At 33.7% G+C, this 20,050-nt stretch overlaps 1 long non-coding RNA gene across 1 annotated transcript in view; it reads left to right on the top strand.

The window, feature by feature from the left end:
- The window catches only part of LOC122757241, a 32,468-nt gene extending 29,097 nt beyond the window's left edge, over positions 1-3,371 (top strand). The window contains exon 3 of the long non-coding RNA XR_006357192.1: positions 3,206-3,371. This is a non-coding gene — a long non-coding RNA (uncharacterized LOC122757241). The remainder of the gene's footprint in view (positions 1-3,205) is intronic.
- Positions 3,372-20,050: the final 16,679 nt, after the last annotated feature.

The following is a 20,050-nucleotide window of genomic DNA, read 5'->3' as shown; positions in this document are numbered from 1 at the left end:
TGTGGGCGAACGTAGCTAAAGTTGAAAGTTGATGCTGAAGCTGAAGCTGTGTGTGTGTGTGTGTGTGTGTATGCGGCAGCAGCTAACTACGAGTATTACTTGCACTTTTGTGCGAAGTGTGCCCGCTTAAAGACACGCTTCTGGTCATAAGAAATGCATAGCATAAGTTTTGCTAATGAAACATAATTATTAAGCCATAATTAGCACGCATTTGTGTTTCTATAAAAAGAAAAATCCCCTCTGATCAGGATCAGAGACACCCCAAGGCGGTTTAGCTCCACTGGAACAGGACGCGCACAGCATCTGGATGCTCGTAAGCTGTTCGCATCAAGTTGTAAGCAGTTGTTGCTGGGGCGTTTCCAGCCCCTCGCAAAATCTCAGCCAGGCAAGCGTAAAAGCAGCTAATAATGTAAACAACTTTGGCGAGGTGGGCGTAAAAAAAAAAAAAAAAAAAAAAAAAAAAAAAGAGGGAGGTAGAAGAAGAAGTGAAGAAGAAGCGAAGGAAATCTGGAGGGCTGTCTAAGCCTCGGTTCGTTATATAGGATTGTTATTGTTGTTGTTGCTGTTGTTATTGCTGGTCATTCGCAGTTGGTCGGGCGTATAATTATGACAATTGCTGTTTTCCTTATGCGGCTCGTTGATTTCCAAGGTGGCAAATTGATGAGCCACGTCGCAGAGTGGCCGAAGTGCAAAGAAAAACACCGGAATTATTTATTAATGTATTTTTATTGTCGTTGGGCGTAATGTAAATATATCCTGCTCCAGTATTTGCTATGAATGTTTTTTTTTTTTTTTTTTTTTTTTTTTTTAAATTTTTAAATAAATTTTTTTTTGCTTATGTTTTGTTCGCGAAATCAATCGAAAAGTTCATATTGAATTCATTCATAAGTTTCGGTTTTCTGTTGAGCGTTTAGTTTAACTATTCGTGTGATGCTCTTCTTACGATCATCATTTGGGGAGAGATACGATTGACGTTCGTGAAATGAGGATCAGTAAGTGAGTGAATACATGTATATGTAGTTCAAAAAGTCTATGCAAGCGTTCTTCACATTTACATACTCAATTAAAGTACGCTATAGATGTGCTTAGCGAGCATATTGTTCGCATACATTCGAATACATACACACAAGACTTTTCTTTTGGGTAAAATATCAGACCAGAAAACCTGACCGAAAGTCGAAGATGAACCAAAGGAAATAATTGCTCTCTGAGCTTTAATAAAAAAAATTATTATTAATAAAAAAAAAAATAACTTGTGCTAATATATTTCATTAATCACCTAAACTAAATGGCAGAAGGCTCATTATGAAAACAAATCTATATAGAAACACAATGCTTTGCAGACTTTTAATCAATTTCCGCATCGCTGCACGTGGCGTATGCTTGATATATGTTGCGCATACGCCACCGCATTAAAATTGCAAACAGACTGCAAGCAATTTGCGCCAGCAACTAAGTGCAATTTAGTTAATTTAGCACTTGATTAACTTTTGAAATGAAAAATACAAAATAAAGAGCAAAAACTAAAAAAATTAAAAACAACAGCAACAACAACACAACGCTCCACACTTCAGCAAAGCAATTGAAATGCACATTGAGGCCAGCTACTGTCGGAAAAACTCTAACTCTAACCCAAACTAGCTGCGCTTTTACTTTGTTTTTCTATTTTATTTTGTTAGTGGTACATATTTTTTGTTTTGTTCCTCTTTTTTTTTTTTTTTTTTTTTTGTATTTATTTTTTAACTGGGTAGCAAAAGTTTTAAGCAGCTCTGGTGTTTGTTAAATGTTGGTTGTTGTTTGTTGCTGGCGTCGGAGTTGGCGCTGAAGTTGTTTATATGCGGTCAACATGGCAGAGCCTGCAATTGCAGAGGGCACAGAGTGAGAGGGCGATATAGATGTATACAGGGAGAGGGAGTGGGACACAGAAGCCAAATAGCTAAGTGTGAGTATGACATGAGTATGAAAATTTAATAAAAAAAAAAAAAAAAAAAAAAAAAAAAAAAAAACAACAGCAAATTGAAGCGGGGAATTTTTAAACGACTTGACTTAGTTTTGAAATTGTTGAAAATAATATATAATTAGTTGCAAGTACTGCTGGGATGAACTATGAGAATTTACTGTACTCTAATGTTTATGTATCTTATTAAAATCATTGGACTTATTTTAATTTTACTTAAACAATATTACTTATTTTAATTGAGCAAAAGTATGATTGTTATACTGATATGTTATACTGTAATACTCATTAGTAACTTTAAAATTATAAATTCTTCAGTCTTTATTTATATATAGACTATATATAAATAAAGATTTAAGAATTCATCATTTATATTAAATTTAACTAAATTTTCCCAAAATAAATTCTTTAATCTTTATTTATATATAGTATATTCCGTTTCCATACACCTTAGCAATATTTATATTGAACTATATCCACTGCGAGGCCTTGAATTGTCTCCTGCTATTAATTTGAGCTTTAACACATGTAAACATGTTGTTGATTTAATTTATTTTAATTATTTAAATCTGTACTTTTTTTTCATGCATTCTTTTTGCATAAACAATGCGAAAGTTTACTATGCATAATTTATTAATGTTCAGCTATTAGATTTTACATTTTGTGGTTTGTGGTTGAGGCTCGAGCCTGAAGAGCTATTAAATATGCAGTGTTCGTACGACTAAGAGTACGAATTCGCTGGGGAAATATTAAGCAATTAAATCGATTCCAGCATAGTTGATTTTTAATATGGAGTTAGTCATGCTATTATCAGCATGTCTTGCGACAAGTTTGGCAACTTTTAGGCGTTGGCTGTTGTTGTTTTTCCTGTTCTCAAAAGCCAAAACAAATTTCCGCCAGTGCTTGCCAAGTTTTGCCACAATGGCAGAGGCATAAAGGCCTCTCGAACTGTTCTCAATAATTTTGCAAGGCGCTCAAGAAATAAATATAAATACATAAATAAACTGGCGACGCGCCCCACACACACACACATACAGACTCAGCCGCCCCATAAATGGAATAGAAAATAAAATATGGTAAGTAAATGGTAAATGCTTTTTGGTTGTGGCTTTTTGACACATTTATATATAGATGTATATATTCATATGTCGAGTGTAGGGGGGCCATGGATGGGGTGTGTGAAATGATGGCGAAGGCGCCTTTGATTTGCATTTAGTAATTGAATTTTGTTTTGCAATCTATTTTTAGCTTTACGCATGCCAAAAATCGACGGAGAACAAAAAATATTTGCAAGCACTTCGTGTACCTTGATTCTACATTGGCAAAGACGGTCAAGTGCGGCCCCTAAAAGGAAGCTGCACAAGAATTTAACTGGAAGTAAAATTAATTCGTATGAAGTGACGCAAAGGGGGCTGCACGTGTAAGTAGAAATCAAATACAAAATTTTAATTTTTTGATTATCGTAATAGCGAATTGACTATTATAAATGTGTAAATATAACAAGTAAGAAGGCTCCAGTCGAGACTGCTCGACTAGACGATACCCTGAACCCTCCAAGCGGATATTCTACTCATTCCGTACTTCTTTTATGCACACATGCATACACATGCATTCACACGCACGTATATCACGCGCTCTCCTGAATACGCAGTTAGCAGGAGACAGCGCTTGGGCTGCGCTGCAGTGTGGGCAATATTATGAGAATCTATTAGTTGAATAATTTTTCGTCTAGTAAGACTGTATGTATGAAACTTTCAGAGCGTGATCATGAGAATGTGTGTAAATTCTAAAGCGCAAGTCTCTAGTACTTGAAATGCGTTTTTTACAAATTAACTTTGTATACAACGCAAATGATCTGCGATGATTCCTTCTGCCCGTTATATACATTTCACAAAACCATTATACCCTGATATAAAAATAGATAGGAGTAGCAAGACAGTGAATAATGCTTGAGAATTTTTGGTTGCAATTTTAATATATCTTAACATTTTTTGTATTTATCTGATGCTCATTAAATGTGTGTAGAATTATTTTAATTATTACTATTATTATTTTTTTAATTTTTTTAGTGTATTTATGTAAATGATTATATATTAATTATATTAAAATATATGAATATATTTGTTATGTTTCTATTATATATATTTTATTATATATATATATATATATATATATATATATATATATATATATATATAAATTTTTTATATATATTTGAGCATATGTTTTGAATCCTTTTTTATTTTATAAACTATCCTTTATAAATAAAAATATATATTATATAATATAATATAATGGTAGAAATATATTTTCTTTCATAAATTTATTTTCAAAATAAATGCTTACATTTAATACATTTGTTTTGTTATTATTTATGAAAATAAAAGTGAACTAAACTGTTTTTGTTTCTTCCATCCATTAAAACCCATTAAAATCAGAGAATAATGTCATTATAAATAAATTAAAAAGTATAAATATTCCCATATTCGAGGAGCTGAGTTAATATAGAGCTAGCGGCTAGAATAAATATAATAAAAAATATATACATAAAATTTCTTATTTGTTGATTTATATATTTTTGTTTTATATTATTTTTTTTTATTTAATTTTTTTTTTTATTTCATTTATATATTTATTCATCACCCGAATCCCACTTACTAAATGTTCTACCATTTTTACTTGTTATTACTGAAAACTCGAATTTAATTGTCCAAAATAAGAGTTGTAAATGTATTGTAAATGACATAAATATTAATTTTTTACCTTTAAAAATTGAATTCTCTGCATTGCTGCATTATATCTGAGAGAATACACTTTCCGCATATTGGCAGGCAATGTGAGCGTAGTTTGTGCTTCATTATTTTATTCAAAACGAAGTGCAGAGCAAGCTGTGTTTAGATATTCGTGCAATTCTCTTGCTTGTCCAATTAGTAGCCAGATAGCAGCTGCATCAGCTTCCAGAGGATGAGGCCAGCAGTAAATGGCAGCCTGATATAAATTTATAATTTAACAAAACTTCAACTAAACCCTCTTCTCTCTAGCTCTTTTGTACTTTTATTCCTGTCTTACTCTGCCCTGCTTTGCCCACTTCTCTTGCTTTGCAATTGCTGTTCGCTTATACGCTGGCTTAAAATGAGCTCTTCTTTGTGCTTCTCAAAACATTGCTGCTTTAGTTTGCATCCAACTACCGAGCTGTCTCTAATAAGCCACTAGAAAAAACTTTTGTTTGCTCAATGCTTTTACTCTTATTATTTACATAATACATAGCTTAAATGAGAGCTGCGTTAATTCCTGTCTATTAAGGAAAGTCCCCATAAACTGTTTATGTGGCTTATGCATCTCAATTCGCAATTTACTTCTAGCTCACTTGAAAACTTGATTATGCCGAAGGTTTAGCAGTTTGCTTTAAGATATCAAGTCGAGTTATCTACTTATTCGAGCAATTTACACGATTTTTATTACGGCCAGCACAGCACGGGTTATAAAAACTAAACACGCTGTGTGTGTGTGTGTGTGTGTGTGTGTGTGTGTGTGTGTGTGGCATTCGAGTATCTGCTGTAAGTTAACTTATCCAGGACACGCAGTGCAGGCCGCTCGTTTTGTTAGCTCGTTGCACTTTTCAAAACGTGTTGCAATTTGTGCTAAGAGCCGTCCGCTTTTATGATACTCGCTACATAAACACACAATCGCACACACACACACTCACACACACACACATGCACACATGCACATTGATATTGAAAGATGATTTTTACGATAATGTGAAAAAACTTGACGTGGGTCAAGTGAATGTTGGGCAGGTCGTTAAACAGGCGCTAAGCTTGGCCTGCGTGTCGTCTACTTTAAAGTCCATTAAGTCATATTTACGGCACTGGGATAGAGAGTGTCGAAAAGTGTTAAAGCTATAGTCAAACAGAAGAGAATACACAGACACACACATATACACACGCTCACGCGCACACACATACCAGCGCAAAAAGATAATAAAAAGTTGCCGCAGCTCATGATAATAAAACGTACAATGCTCGAGGCACGTGCTGCCTCAAATGGACACGCAGCCTGGACACGAGCCCCGGTCAGGCGACGGTATCCTGCTTAGCTGTTGGCAGTTGACATTCCTTTCTCCACTTTTTGCTTATTTCTGCTTCGTCTCTGCAGTCGCCCAAATAGATTTCTCTAAAGCAGTCCAGCAATGTGTGTGCAATGGCATCGCCTTGAAGCGCCCGCAGCAATTTGTTGCTGAATGATGTGTGAAGGACATAAAAATTCGAGGGAATTCAAGGGGTATCGCATCGCTATGGCTGAGGGGTGATGATGGGGCTGGGCTGGGGGTGTGTGGCAATTGGGATGCTGATAAACTAGACAATGGGGGGCAACAAATAGTCAGCGACGACGCCTTTGATAAACGTGTTGATGCTTGATACTTGAAAGACATTCGCGCGCTGACAGCCAAATGCAGGATTGCTGCCTGAGGGAATGCTTAAGAGATTTAACAAATAAATTTTCTACTTATTCGAGCAAGCTGTGTGGGATCTTGAAAGCAGATTAAGAATGCAAAAAAAATAAAAATAAAAATAAAAATAAAAAAATAAATAAATAAATAAATAAAATAAATAAATGCATTAAATATGATGACACTTTTTGAGACTAAAATTAGCTGTGGCTAAAGTTTACATATTTTAAGGAGCAAATTATGTCAAAAGTCTTGAGCTTCTGTTCTGCCTCGTACAGCACTGCTCTTCCCATAAATTATGTAAAATTATATACGCAATGTGGATTTAAAACAAATTTAAGATATGTTTATTTATAAGACCAAAAATTAGAACTCGAAAACAGAATTCTAAAATTATAGAAATTTATAAAATATTTCTTGGCAAATTTATTATAAATTAATATATAATTTAATATCCTATATTTTAACTAAAATATATTTGTATAAAACAGTTATATTTATACATAAATTCTACATAAATGAAAGTCGAATTTAGAGTGACCATATATGAATGAATTTTATAAATATAAATATTTAATACATTTATCCATCGCACATCTAGCATAAACTAAATCGTCCTATATTGCCAATCAATTTTAATATTTTTAATATCACACGTCAATAATTTGTCAAAAAATAACAAATATTTGCATATCAAATTTTTTTTTACAATCAATTGATATATTTAAGTTTTTTTTTTTATACCCTGAACCCATTGAAAATGGGAAATCAGGGTATAATGGTTTTGTTAAAAGTATGTAACAGGCAGAAGGAGGCGTGGCAGACCCCACAAAGTATATATATTCTTGATCAGGGCGACGAGCTAAGTCGATTTGGCCCTGTCCGTCTGTCTGTCCGTCCGTCCGTCCGTCCGTCCGTCCGTCCGTCCGTCCGTCCGTATGTATGAACGCGTCGATTTCAGAAGATATAAGAGCTAGAAACTTGAAATTTTTTTCCTAGGTTCGTGTATATCACGCGCATATCAAGTTTTTTTTTATATATCGATAACTACTCCCGATATTTTATTATCGATCAAAAACCTTATCGAAAGCTAGTTATTTAATTATATCTCCTACACCTTTAGAGCTAGAGCTTCCAAATTTTAAATGTAGATTTATATGTATTTTATATAATTTCGATTTTTGTTGTAATTTACCCCCCACCCCTATATCCACCCCCTCACCGTCACCTTTGTAAAAGGCGTATTTCAAGTAGTAGAGACTTGTGCTTTGGAATGTACATACATTTTCACCATATAATTACGCCCTGGGGGTGTGTGGCAATTGGGATGCTGATAAACTAGACAATGGGGGGCAACAAATAGTCAGCGACGACGCCTTTGATAAACGTGTTGATGCTTGATACTTGAAAGACATTCGCGCGCTGACAGCCAAATGCAGGATTGCTGCCTGAGGGAATGCTTAAGAGATTTAACAAATAAATTTTCTACTTATTCGAGCAAGCTGTGTGGGATCTTGAAAGCAGATTAAGAATGCAAAAAAAATAAAAATAAAAATAAAAATAAAAAAATAAATAAATAAATAAATAAAATAAATAAATGCATTAAATATGATGACACTTTTTGAGACTAAAATTAGCTGTGGCTAAAGTTTACATATTTTAAGGAGCAAATTATGTCAAAAGTCTTGAGCTTCTGTTCTGCCTCGTACAGCACTGCTCTTCCCATAAATTATGTAAAATTATATACGCAATGTGGATTTAAAACAAATTTAAGATATGTTTATTTATAAGACCAAAAATTAGAACTCGAAAACAGAATTCTAAAATTATAGAAATTTATAAAATATTTCTTGGCAAATTTATTATAAATTAATATATAATTTAATATCCTATATTTTAACTAAAATATATTTGTATAAAACAGTTATATTTATACATAAATTCTACATAAATGAAAGTCGAATTTAGAGTGACCATATATGAATGAATTTTATAAATATAAATATTTAATACATTTATCCATCGCACATCTAGCATAAACTAAATCGTCCTATATTGCCAATCAATTTTAATATTTTTAATATCACACGTCAATAATTTGTCAAAAAATAACAAATATTTGCATATCAAATTTTTTTTTACAATCAATTGATATATTTAAGTTTTTTTTTTATACCCTGAACCCATTGAAAATGGGAAATCAGGGTATAATGGTTTTGTTAAAAGTATGTAACAGGCAGAAGGAGGCGTGGCAGACCCCACAAAGTATATATATTCTTGATCAGGGCGACGAGCTAAGTCGATTTGGCCCTGTCCGTCTGTCTGTCCGTCCGTCCGTCCGTCCGTCCGTCCGTCCGTCCGTCCGTCCGTCCGTCCGTATGTATGAACGCGTCGATTTCAGAAGATATAAGAGCTAGAAACTTGAAATTTTTTTTCCTAGGTTCGTGTATATCACGCGCATATCAAGTTTTTTTTTATATATCGATAACTACTCCCGATATTTTATTATCGATCAAAAACCTTATCGAAAGCTAGTTATTTAATTATATCTCCTACACCTTTAGAGCTAGAGCTTCCAAATTTTAAATGTAGATTTATATGTATTTTATATAATTTCGATTTTTGTTGTAATTTACCCCCACCCCTATATCCACCCCCTCACCGTCACCTTTGTAAAAGGCGTATTTCAAGTAGTAGAGACTTGTGCTTTGGAATGTACATACATTTTCACCATATAATTACGCCCTGAAACTTTCATTAAGATTGTACGTATAGAAATTAAATTATTCAACAAATAAATTCTTATAATGTTACCTACACTACAGCGCAGCCCAAGCGCATTTAGCAGAGCGCATTCTAATACGTGTGTGTGTATGTATGTGTGTCGAAAAGAAGTGCAGACTGATTAGAATATCAGATTAGAGGGTTCAGGGTATCTCCTAGTCGAGCAGTCTCGACTAGAGTCTTCTTACTTGTTTTTTTTATTTATTTATTTATTTATTTTTTTTTTTTTTTTTTTGGTTTGCTTGCACTTTTAATATATCAAAACAATTGAAGCCGCAATCGGAAAATATTTTATCAATTTGATTTTCAAGTATTTGCTGACACATGGCTGCATAGCCAAAAGGTTAATTTTATTACGCTCAGTAATTTCATATTTGTGCCACAGGTCTGTTGAATGTTGTCCGCCCATCTGCCACGACCACAGGCTGGGCCTGCAACGTAATTGAAGTACGGCAGGGAAAAAGTTTTGCCTTTGCCTTGTGTCAGTGACGTTGTCTTCCTTCGTACACTTCTGCGTCTTCATGCATTTCTGCACTTTGCGGGCAGACAGGGCGTATGAATAATTAAATATGCACACACACACACGCACGCTTTACATATGCGTGCAGCACAATAAAACAGAGACGTTGCCTCACACATACTTGATGCAGCACTTTGTTTTTGCTCAACTACTTTTTGTTTTAATGCCTTTCCGCCTGCGGGCTTTGTTTGGTTTTTGGTGAGGCTTTTTCATTATTTCATCATTTGCATTTCTCATTTGCTGGCTTCGCTTCCCTTTTTGCATTTTGCATTTTGCATTGCAAGCCAGCATCCGTTCGTTAATTTCACCGTATTTAATGAGTCTTGCCTTCTGCCTTGTGCCTTGTGCCTTGTGTTTTCTCCCTTTGGTAATTCTTTTCGAACCAAAAATCAATCGCTCTTCGCCTTGATTCGAGCAGCGCTCAATGACAAACATTTTTCGAATTGTTTCCCTTATTTTGTCAGCAGCATTCAATTAGCTGCAAATATTTTCAACGCCCACACAAAAAATGTTTTGTAACTTGACAAACTTTGCTCATGAACTTTGCATTTTGTCTATGGAAACTTTAACGTCGCCTGTTAAATAACCAAGTTCATTTTTGGCTGCAAGGAATTTCACTAAATGCTTAGCTCTTATGCAAGTTTCGATCAATATAGAAGTAAGTCTTTTGTGTTTAAAAGAGACCTTACAAAATAAATTCCATATATGAGTTAACCGATTGGCTGATTAAATTGATAAAAAAAAAAAAAAAAAAACAAGCTAAGAATAAAAATGTACTTAAATACAATAAAATGAACAAGTCCAATAAACAATTATAATTGTATTTTATTATTATTATTATTTATTTTTACTAATCTTTAATTTCACTTGATATTTTTGTATTTCCAATATTATATTTTTAAATATATCTGCAAATTATTTATTTTAAAATTCGTTTTTACATAACATTTAACAACTTATCTTTAATTATTATAACCTTTTAAAATTATTTTTATTATTTGCGCCGATTTATATATTTAAAAAAATTTTATTTTTGTATTTTTTTAATTTAATTTATTGTTTACATAAATGTAATATTATTTTTACATATATGTATATGTAAATTAATGGAGAATTATAATATATTTAAAACAAAAAAATAGTATGTGCATGTTCAAGCAGTCGAGAGATTACTGTACATGCCTACGGCATGCAAATTGTTTATAGGAGTGCAAAACTCTTTGACCTTTACATTCTGGGAAGCAAGTAAACACAAACACACATGCACACTCACACACACTTTGAACTAAAAATAAAAGTATAGAAATATACGGGAAAAAAATACCGATAACAATACGATTTGAATTGTGTTGTTCACCTTTGGCAAACTCATCTAATTGTTTGCAAGGAGTTTGTGAATTTTGTGCGAATCCTTGAATCCCTTTACTGCTTAGCGTGCGCCGATTGCTTTGTATGCAGCAAAAGCAGCATTCAAAATTTGCACAACAAAAATTTCCATAAAAAATAAGGAAGAACAAGAAGAAGAAAAACGAAAGAAAGCAGTGGAATAAACGATTTTGAAGAGTTCATGCAAATATAAAAAGCTGAGAGAAAACGGTACCCTAACAAGATTTTGGCCAACAAAGCAAAGGGCAAGCCAAGAACAAGAGGCTACGTGTTTGGCGTCAAAATGGCCGAAAAACATCAAGGGGCTGGGGTATAAAGTGGGGTGGAAACTGTGTGGAGTGTGGAGCGGGGGAGTGGGGGAGGAGGGCTGTCTTGTGAGAGGGTGTTGAAAATTAAGGCAAAATGCGTCGCTCAGCATTAATATTAACTTTTCTGCTCAGTTTCCTTTTCGCTGAAAAACTTTCGCAGAAAAGTTACGCGCCGCCCATTTTTTATGCTTTACATATACTCCATATCCCCCACCCTCCCAACAACAACGACTTTTCCCTGAAGAGACAATGCGCTTATGAATGGGCAAATGTTTTCCTTTTGTGCTGTTACCAATTTTCTGTTTCTGTTTATTTTGCAGGTCATGCATAAAATATTAAATTATTAGTTGTAAAGAGCAGCTAACAGCGTTCGACTTTTTCGGTTACGGTTTCGGTTTGGTTTCAGCCTCTCTTCCACCCCTCCCATACCCATGCACAATTTAATGTTGTTTTTCATGCAACCGCAAATAAATTAATGGAATTTTGTGGTATTTTCATAAAGAGGCGCAGCGGTAAATAGACAAAAGCTGTTGCAAATAATAGTCATAATAATAATAATGGAATCACACCAAAGTGGAACATAATTAAAGCTATCTATGCTATGTCTACTGTTTCACTATTGAACAATGTTTATTCAGCAAATTGTTCACTTTGGAAGAGAAAAGCAAATGGAATGTAGAAATGTCGCATGAGAAATCAAAGGAAAAGCAATAATTGTGAGCTGAGGTAGCCGGTATAGAGTGGATAGCATATCCATGTGGGAATAATGTACTCGAATAACGTAACTGATATTCTTTAACAGTTCTGTCAAAATCTTGCAATACGTAAAATGAACGCTTTCACATATTTACTTTTAAATTTGGGAGGCTATATGTATATATATTTTTTTAATGTATATATTATACAATTTAGAAGGTATATTTTATTTTTAAAGTTTCTAAAAATTTAATAAGCTTATGTTACTCCGTTTAAAAAAAAAAACTTTTCACCTGTAAATTAAATCAATTATTGAAAATATTTATGTACATATTGTGAATTACATTATCATAAATTTAATTAAATATTATTTCATAATATATGGATAATAAATCTTTATTAATTGATTAAAATTATCGTAATAATTTAAATATTTTTTTACACAGTCCCTTAACAAAATTGTTATTTTGCTATCGTTAAAAAATTTCATTAACTGCCCAGCTTAAAATTTTAAAAAATTTTAAGTGTTGCGGTTATTCCAATTTAAAAAATTTTTTAATTATAATAATTGCTTAAAAATATTCTAGGGAATATTTTGTAGTTAAATACAAAATATGCAGTTATAGTCGACACCGTTGTAATCAACCGAAGTATGTTTTATCTTATATATAAAATTCTCTTGTCGCGGTGTTTGTTGAAAAACTCTTCTGAAACGGTTCGACCGATTCTTACAAAATTTTGTGTGCAGGTCGGGTAGGTCTGAACAAATCATTGTGCTCATTGAACAGAGCGCCCAGCTCGCTGACGATGCGCGTTGCGAAAGGTGAATTGAGGTGATAATAGTTGCAACGGGCATCCACGCGATTGGCGAGTGCGCCATAAAGTAAATTTGTAAAAATTTATAAGGTTCGTTTGGCGTTGGTAGCAATTAACCGACTTTGTGGTATGGGCTCATTTTGAAGTTTAAAGGCATGGCCGTGGGGGCATTCTTTGTCCAATGTACCAATGACCACTTTGGAATATGATATAAATGCTCGAAGTACTTACTGACGTTGTTGTTGTCATCTCTTGCCTCTTGCAATTGTGATGCATGTAACTGCGCCATGCTCACACGGACATCTGCATTGCTTTGTTGCCTTCATCTGATCTTTGTGCTCTGCTATCTTGCATGCCTCTAGATTTGTTCGACGACTCAAATTAGCCCCCTTGCGTTTTCGTGGCATTGTTGTCTGCTAATCAAGCATAAATTAATCAAGTTGAAAACCTGTTTGGTGATAAACAGTAACGTAATATTCGATTGCTCATTATTTGCCTTATCTTTTATTCTAATAAAACACGTATATTTATTTATCACGTTCGCGTATTAATAAAATGTGCATGAATACTTTTTTTACACGAGATTCTCAATAGCAATAGGGAAAAGACCGAATTTTTCAAGTATTCGTCAATTTTTCAGTATTTTTCGGGGCAGAGACAAATTCAACAAATCAAAAACCATGAAAATTTGTCCAGCAGATCTCGAGCTATAAGTGTTTGAACAAGCCCGACTTTGTGTTATATATATAGATATTAATAAGAATTATTGATTATTTTCAATAATATTCTTAGTTAATTCTAAGCTAAAAATCATTGTAAACTTTTACTACAAATTTACTCAAAATGCATCTCATTTAGTATTTGATTGCATTCTCAGCCACTCCACCACAAGTATAAGTAAATTATTTAATTACAGTTAATAAATTTAACAGCTTCTGATATCATTCTTTGCATCCGCAAAGAGGATATGCAGCTAGCAGAGGCGTTTATAAGTAAGCTCCATCCGCTTATCGCGCTGCCACTGCGCTGCCAAAGAAAATGAAAAATGACGCCAAATGAGAAATAAAATTCCAAGCCACTAATGGCATTAAAGAGCAGCAGAAAAAAAAAAGAAGAAGAAACTGAAATAAAATAGAAATAACAAGTAAAAAGGGGTAGTATATAAAATGCAATGCCAAAAACGAGAGGCATCAAGAAGCAGCCAGACAATTTGATTAAGTGCCATGCAATAGAGTCCAACTACACGTTCTACTCAGACTACGACTACGACTCGAAGTTGGAGCCAGAATCCGCATCCAAATCCACGCTCGCAATCCTATTCGTAGTCAGCAGAGTTTCGTGCTTTATTGCTCCAGCTGCTCAGTGGAAAAGACTTCAATTTGATTAGTGCGCGTATGTGCTTCAGCCTTGGGCTGATCGATGGCTTCGCTTGTATGAGGGAATTGCCTGTGAATAGCGGCTTGTACGGAATGTGCCAGGCATGATAATCAAATCAAATTCAAGGCCAAACTGCAATTGAAGCTAATTGAATAAATGGTAAAATGTGTTAAGTTAAAATTTAAAATTTATTTAAAATGTGGAAAGAAGTGTGAATATATTACGTACAATTAATTATAAATTAGGGAGCAAGGTGGTGAAAGGATGAAGATTAAAATTTAATAAAAGATAAAAGCGACAAATAAAAAATACAATGAAAATTAAATTAAATTAGATTAAGTTATAATATAAATTTCTTAAAAAATCATGGGAATTTAAATAGTCAGATATAGAATAACGATATATTTTGTTGAGCTTCACTTTTATAATTTTCTTAAAAAAATAAATCAAATAAATATGAATTGTCTTAAGCCTAAACAACCTACTTCAATTGTGTTCTGCTTCATTTAACAATTATTGAATGGGGAAAAGGTTCCAATAAATTATGTCATCACTTTGTATGCCTAAGAAGCTATCAATGTATATATATACGACTATCTATATATATAAATAGACCCGCTTACCTGTACCGGTTGGCGTCGCATTGCATGCCTTTGTGTCATCTTGGTGTGCCATAAATCAAGCGCTCACAATCTTTCCATTAGCCAAGCCGCGAAGCCACGAAGCCGCGAAGCCAGCGAGCTCGAGCGCACCGAATAGCTGTCACAATTTATTTAAAACGCTTTGCACTCGCGACATTGCACAGAGAAGGTAATTGCCATTTTTTATTCGTTGTTCACACTTTTTCGTTCATCTTTGCCCCTTGGCATCCTTTCAATTGAGCTGGGAATTTGGTTAGTTGCACTTTTTGCCAACGGCGACATTGGCATCTTTTTAATTAGACCAATATGAGATGGTCGCATAAATTGGTAGAGGCATCCAGCTGGAATTTAGCCTGGCATTCCGTTGGCCCTCCTCTATAAGTGGCCATTTATGATTAACACTGGGCTAACATGCAATGCTCGCTGTCATTAAGGGCTGCATGGCTCGTCCAACCCCAATCCCAACCCCAATCCCAACCCCAACCCCGACTGGCCCACTCTACGGCTGTTTGGCTATTCACACACACAATTTTCCGGCTGCCTGTCTAGCGAACATTTGTCATTTGCCGGCACTGACAAGCCAAGCCATGCACATTGGCAAATAGTTTGCCTAGTTTTCTTTTCACTTTTTTTTTTTTTTTTCCGTCCCGTTCCGTTCTCCTTTCTTCAGCTTGTTATATGGCTGGAGGTGTGAAATTATAAATTTGAACTGAATTTATGAGCCTATTTCGCATTTACCGCCTGGCAGCTGGTTATTGCTTTTAGCATGACAAGCAGCTGTTGGCTAGAGGGAGGTGTGGGGATGGCAGCAGGCAGAAGCAAATCCAAGGTTAAACACATACAAATGGAATGGTTTAAGCTTAAAAATAAAATTGATATATAAGTGTAGCATGTCTAGTATCTTGGGTCTCCTTTTGTAACCTTCAAAATTATCTTTAGTGTTGTAATTGGTAAATGTTTCTTAAATCGTAAAATATAGTTTGTAGTTCCAGTTTTTAGCTCAAAAATTAGTAATTGGTACAGGCTTTGGCCTTAATTAATTATTGGGTAATGTTCAATCTTCTATTTCGTTGATTCATATTTTTTCACAGCAGCTGGAGCTTAAATTTTTAGAGCTAATCCCCCCATCTTCACAATGAGAACGACGGGCGAAAGAGCGATATTCCCACTCTTCAAAATTTAAATTAATTTTTTTTTTTTATTATTATTCTTAATCTTCTTACTTATAACTATTTATTGTCCCTAGATAGTATCTTTTCTCTCATATATAATGAAATGATTGTAGCTCTACAATGAAGAAGAAGTAACTTATACATATATTCCCTTCATTAATACATTTAGTTATAGGTTTCTAAACACTATTGATCAAGTATGAACACGATATATATATAAGATATATTCCCTTAGCATAGAAATAATAATCTTTAACCTGCGCTTAATCTGACACCAAATCATCCTTTAGTCGCAGCAGCTAATACAAATCAAAACTGAGCCTAGATAACGCGTTGCAACGGCTCAGCTAAACAATTCAAACTAAACTCGTGTACATTGACAATATGCCCTTTCAGTGGCTAGAAGTAGGTATAAGGTTATCAGATCCTTACTTCAAGATTTGAACTGAACTATTTATTTCCTTAAATTATTAGTCCTATACTCAGATTATTAAATTAAATAAATAAACAGTTTAATTCAAATCTTAAATTTCTCTAATTGGAATTTCTTTTATATATAAATCTGTATTCATAGTATACTTTTTAATGAGTTTACAAGCCAACAATCAGCAAAAAAAAAAAAAAAAAAAAAATTTATCTGTATTGCTATTTAAACAATTTGATAATTCTATATTAAGCTGACTGCTTATAAGGGAATTCTTGTGGTTTCTCGCTAAGTTTTGGGTACTCTGCTTACAGCTTCTTCAAAGAATAATATCAGCAGCTATAAATCAATTTGATCTTTAAATATAAACAGGCAATTATTGCCAAATGTTTCAGCTCACTTTAATATTGATATTCACATAGCTTCCTCATAAAACTTATAAATATTTTGAACATTTTAAAATAAATATTTGTTTAAATATTTTTAAAATAAATTTAAATATTTAACATATTAGTTGTAGGCGTTTGCTAAATTTATTTGCATAGAAAATGCTGAAAATGAAAATTTGCTCCCGCGCACCACACAAAGAATTTACCGAGCTTCTGCCAACTTTTCTGTCAGCTAATTGTGAAAGTTATGAGCCCGTTTGCCACAGTGGGTGGTGGTTGCTGGGAAATGGCGATGCCTTGCAGCGGCAAAGAAGCTGTGAAAGGCCGCGTGTGAAAAAGTAGTATAAAATGTATAAATATAATTTATATCGACGTAAAATATTAAATTATGCAAACATGCTTTTGGTTAAATACGGAAATTCCCTGAACAATTATCATAACAAAAGCGAGAAATGATGTTTGCCAAACAATCGGAATTGCAGTGTGTTTAATGTGCATTTAATTACGCGCCATGAAATTGCCGCATTTGTTTCGCACTTGACATTAGTTAGTTGGTTTAATTAATGGCCAGCCAAATGGCTTTTATCAGGCACAAATTAGTTTCCTCTTACGTTCATGAGGCCCATAATGAACTAAGCCAAACAGCATTTGAAACTGAAAATAAAAACAAAAACAATTCAATAAGTGCCACGGGCTGAAAATCGTTTTGTTAATGTTACGCAAAGCAGAAAAATTTGCATAAACTCTCGTAGTACTCTCATTGTCATAATTTTTACACATGTTGTTCACATTTATTGCGCCATTATTCAAATTTGCTCAACTGGTTATTATTTGGACTTTTATGGGTCATCTAATGGGCTCGTTTAGCCGGGCAACAAAAGAGAATGATATGATGATAATTATATACAATTTTAATAGAAGCATTATTGCGGGGTATTTGGTTTTATTAGAAATATATTGTATGATATCGTAGGCTAGAAGCTAAATAACTTTTATAATTATATACGAAATATGTGAAGAAATTTAATCTTGTTAAGTCCATTTTAAGAAAACAGAATGTTCACCTTGATAAGCTGCCAATTAGGTAGTAAAAAGCCTGTTTAAACTATTTTGATAAAAGCTGAAATTTAAAGATTAAATGAGTTTTTCATTCATAGAAAAAAAAAGTAATTTTTTTAAACTTTAGTACACATCAAAATTATATGTAATTTATATTATATGTAATTTTTAAATAAATGATTTATCACTTAAAGATTTTTTTATACTATACACAAAATCTCCATTTAAAAAAAATATTTTTATATATTTTTAGTCATCATTTAAAAATTAATTAGTTAGTTTTTATATTCAGCTATGGTCTTCGAATGAAATGGAAATTCTTAAACAATTTTATAATATTTGGTAAAGATTTGTAATATATGTTTTAAATATATAATTAATTTTAAATCTATGAATAGATTTTTTTTTTTTTTAAACTTATTTATATACCTATCTTATATTATATCCATCATATATTTTATATCTATAAATTGATTTTTTTTTTTTTTTAACATTATATATACTTATATTAGCTCTTGCCTTGAGGAATATAACACCAATTACTTTTCTTTGCCACACCCTATAAACGCTACACGAAAGCTAAGATACCCTATACAAAGGTTTAACAATGGCTTGGGAGAAAACAAAAACCCTTTTGAAAAAGTCAAAAAGGACGCGTCACTTCAGTTTGTGGACAGCTCGAGACCGCAGAGACAACACTCTCAACAAGCACAGCAGAAACAACAACAACAACCACAACAACGACAATAACGACAATGGGCCGAGAGGCTCTCAAAGCTGAGATAATTGGGCTGTAAGCTGTCCGAGCGTAAAAGTTGTACCTCTGCCGACACGTACTCAACGCTCGAAACGAGTTTAATTAATTAATGTTCATTAACAACTGTAACTGTAACTGTAACTGCATAACTATAGCTGTAACTGTAACTGTAACTCGGGGCTACACTTTGGGCACACAAATCAAAGGGCAAACGCATGCCCGTCCGGCTCTGATTGCCAACAAACTTGAAAGCCGGGCCAGAAAAACTTTTGCCAGCCGAATCACTCGCCGAAACTCATTAGGTAACACAGTCAACGAGATCTTACAGAAATCAGACGTTGTTAATAATGGTTAATTACGTGTTTAATTATGCATGAGCACTGCTCACACCCAGCTAACTGGGCCTCCTTCTGCCTCAACTTCATCTTCACCTTCTTCTTCTTTCTTCGTCTGCTTTAGTCCGATCCAGGCGCCGGGCCTTAGTTTACCCAACGGAAGCTGACGCTCAAACTCTCGTTAATAAATTATGTAAATTGTAGGCGCAACAATCTCTCTCGCAGTATCTGTCTCTTTCTCTGTCTCTCTCTCTCTCCCTCTCTCTGTCCGTCTCCTTCATTCTCTAGCTCTGCTAAATTTATGCATAGCACCCTCAACAGAGGAACTGCCCAGTGGGGGGTGGGCCGGAGCTGGGCCACGGCTAATGGCTCGGCAAGTGTCTTAAGCTCAAGCGGAAGTCAAGCGAACGCAGTTATGACTGTCTCCTGTTCTTATTAAATTAAATGCAAATTAACATTCATTATTCAAATGCCCGACATCAAGTGGCTCTGTTCTTGGTCTCCAAATTATTTGTAATGTCTGTTTCTTTATATTAGCTTGGCTGTTTTTTGTCACTATTTGAACTGATTTTTGAATGAAGTTACTATAGCAGATATAATTTGGAATGATAGTGAGCATTCTATATCATTATATCATAAACTTTCGATCTAATAATATATTTATATATTTTATATCTGTTTCTGTCAGTTTCATTTTTGGCAATATGAGACGGTTATAAAGGTCTTGGAGCTATATAGGTTTCTTATAAAAAATCTAAACTAGTTTCAGTTTTAATATCAACTTTATTATCAGTAAATAAAATAATTAAATTTCTCTATTTCAAATTAACTCATTTCATTCCCTAATTGATAGATAATTTTCTAAGTGAACGTTTATGCAACGCTTTTCTTTTTCTTCATCAGTTTTTTTCAGCTTTTTTCTAACACTTTCTGAACTTTGACACTTGAGAAGCGGAGCCAACTCAATTGTCAGCAA

This window comes from Drosophila mojavensis, unplaced genomic scaffold, assembly GCF_018153725.1.
Source record: "Drosophila mojavensis isolate 15081-1352.22 unplaced genomic scaffold, ASM1815372v1 contig_36, whole genome shotgun sequence".
In the NCBI taxonomy this organism is placed as follows: Eukaryota; Metazoa; Arthropoda; class Insecta; order Diptera; family Drosophilidae; genus Drosophila; species Drosophila mojavensis.
The sequence above is the reverse complement of the archived record's forward strand: the minus strand, read 5'-3'. Positions and strand labels throughout refer to the sequence as shown.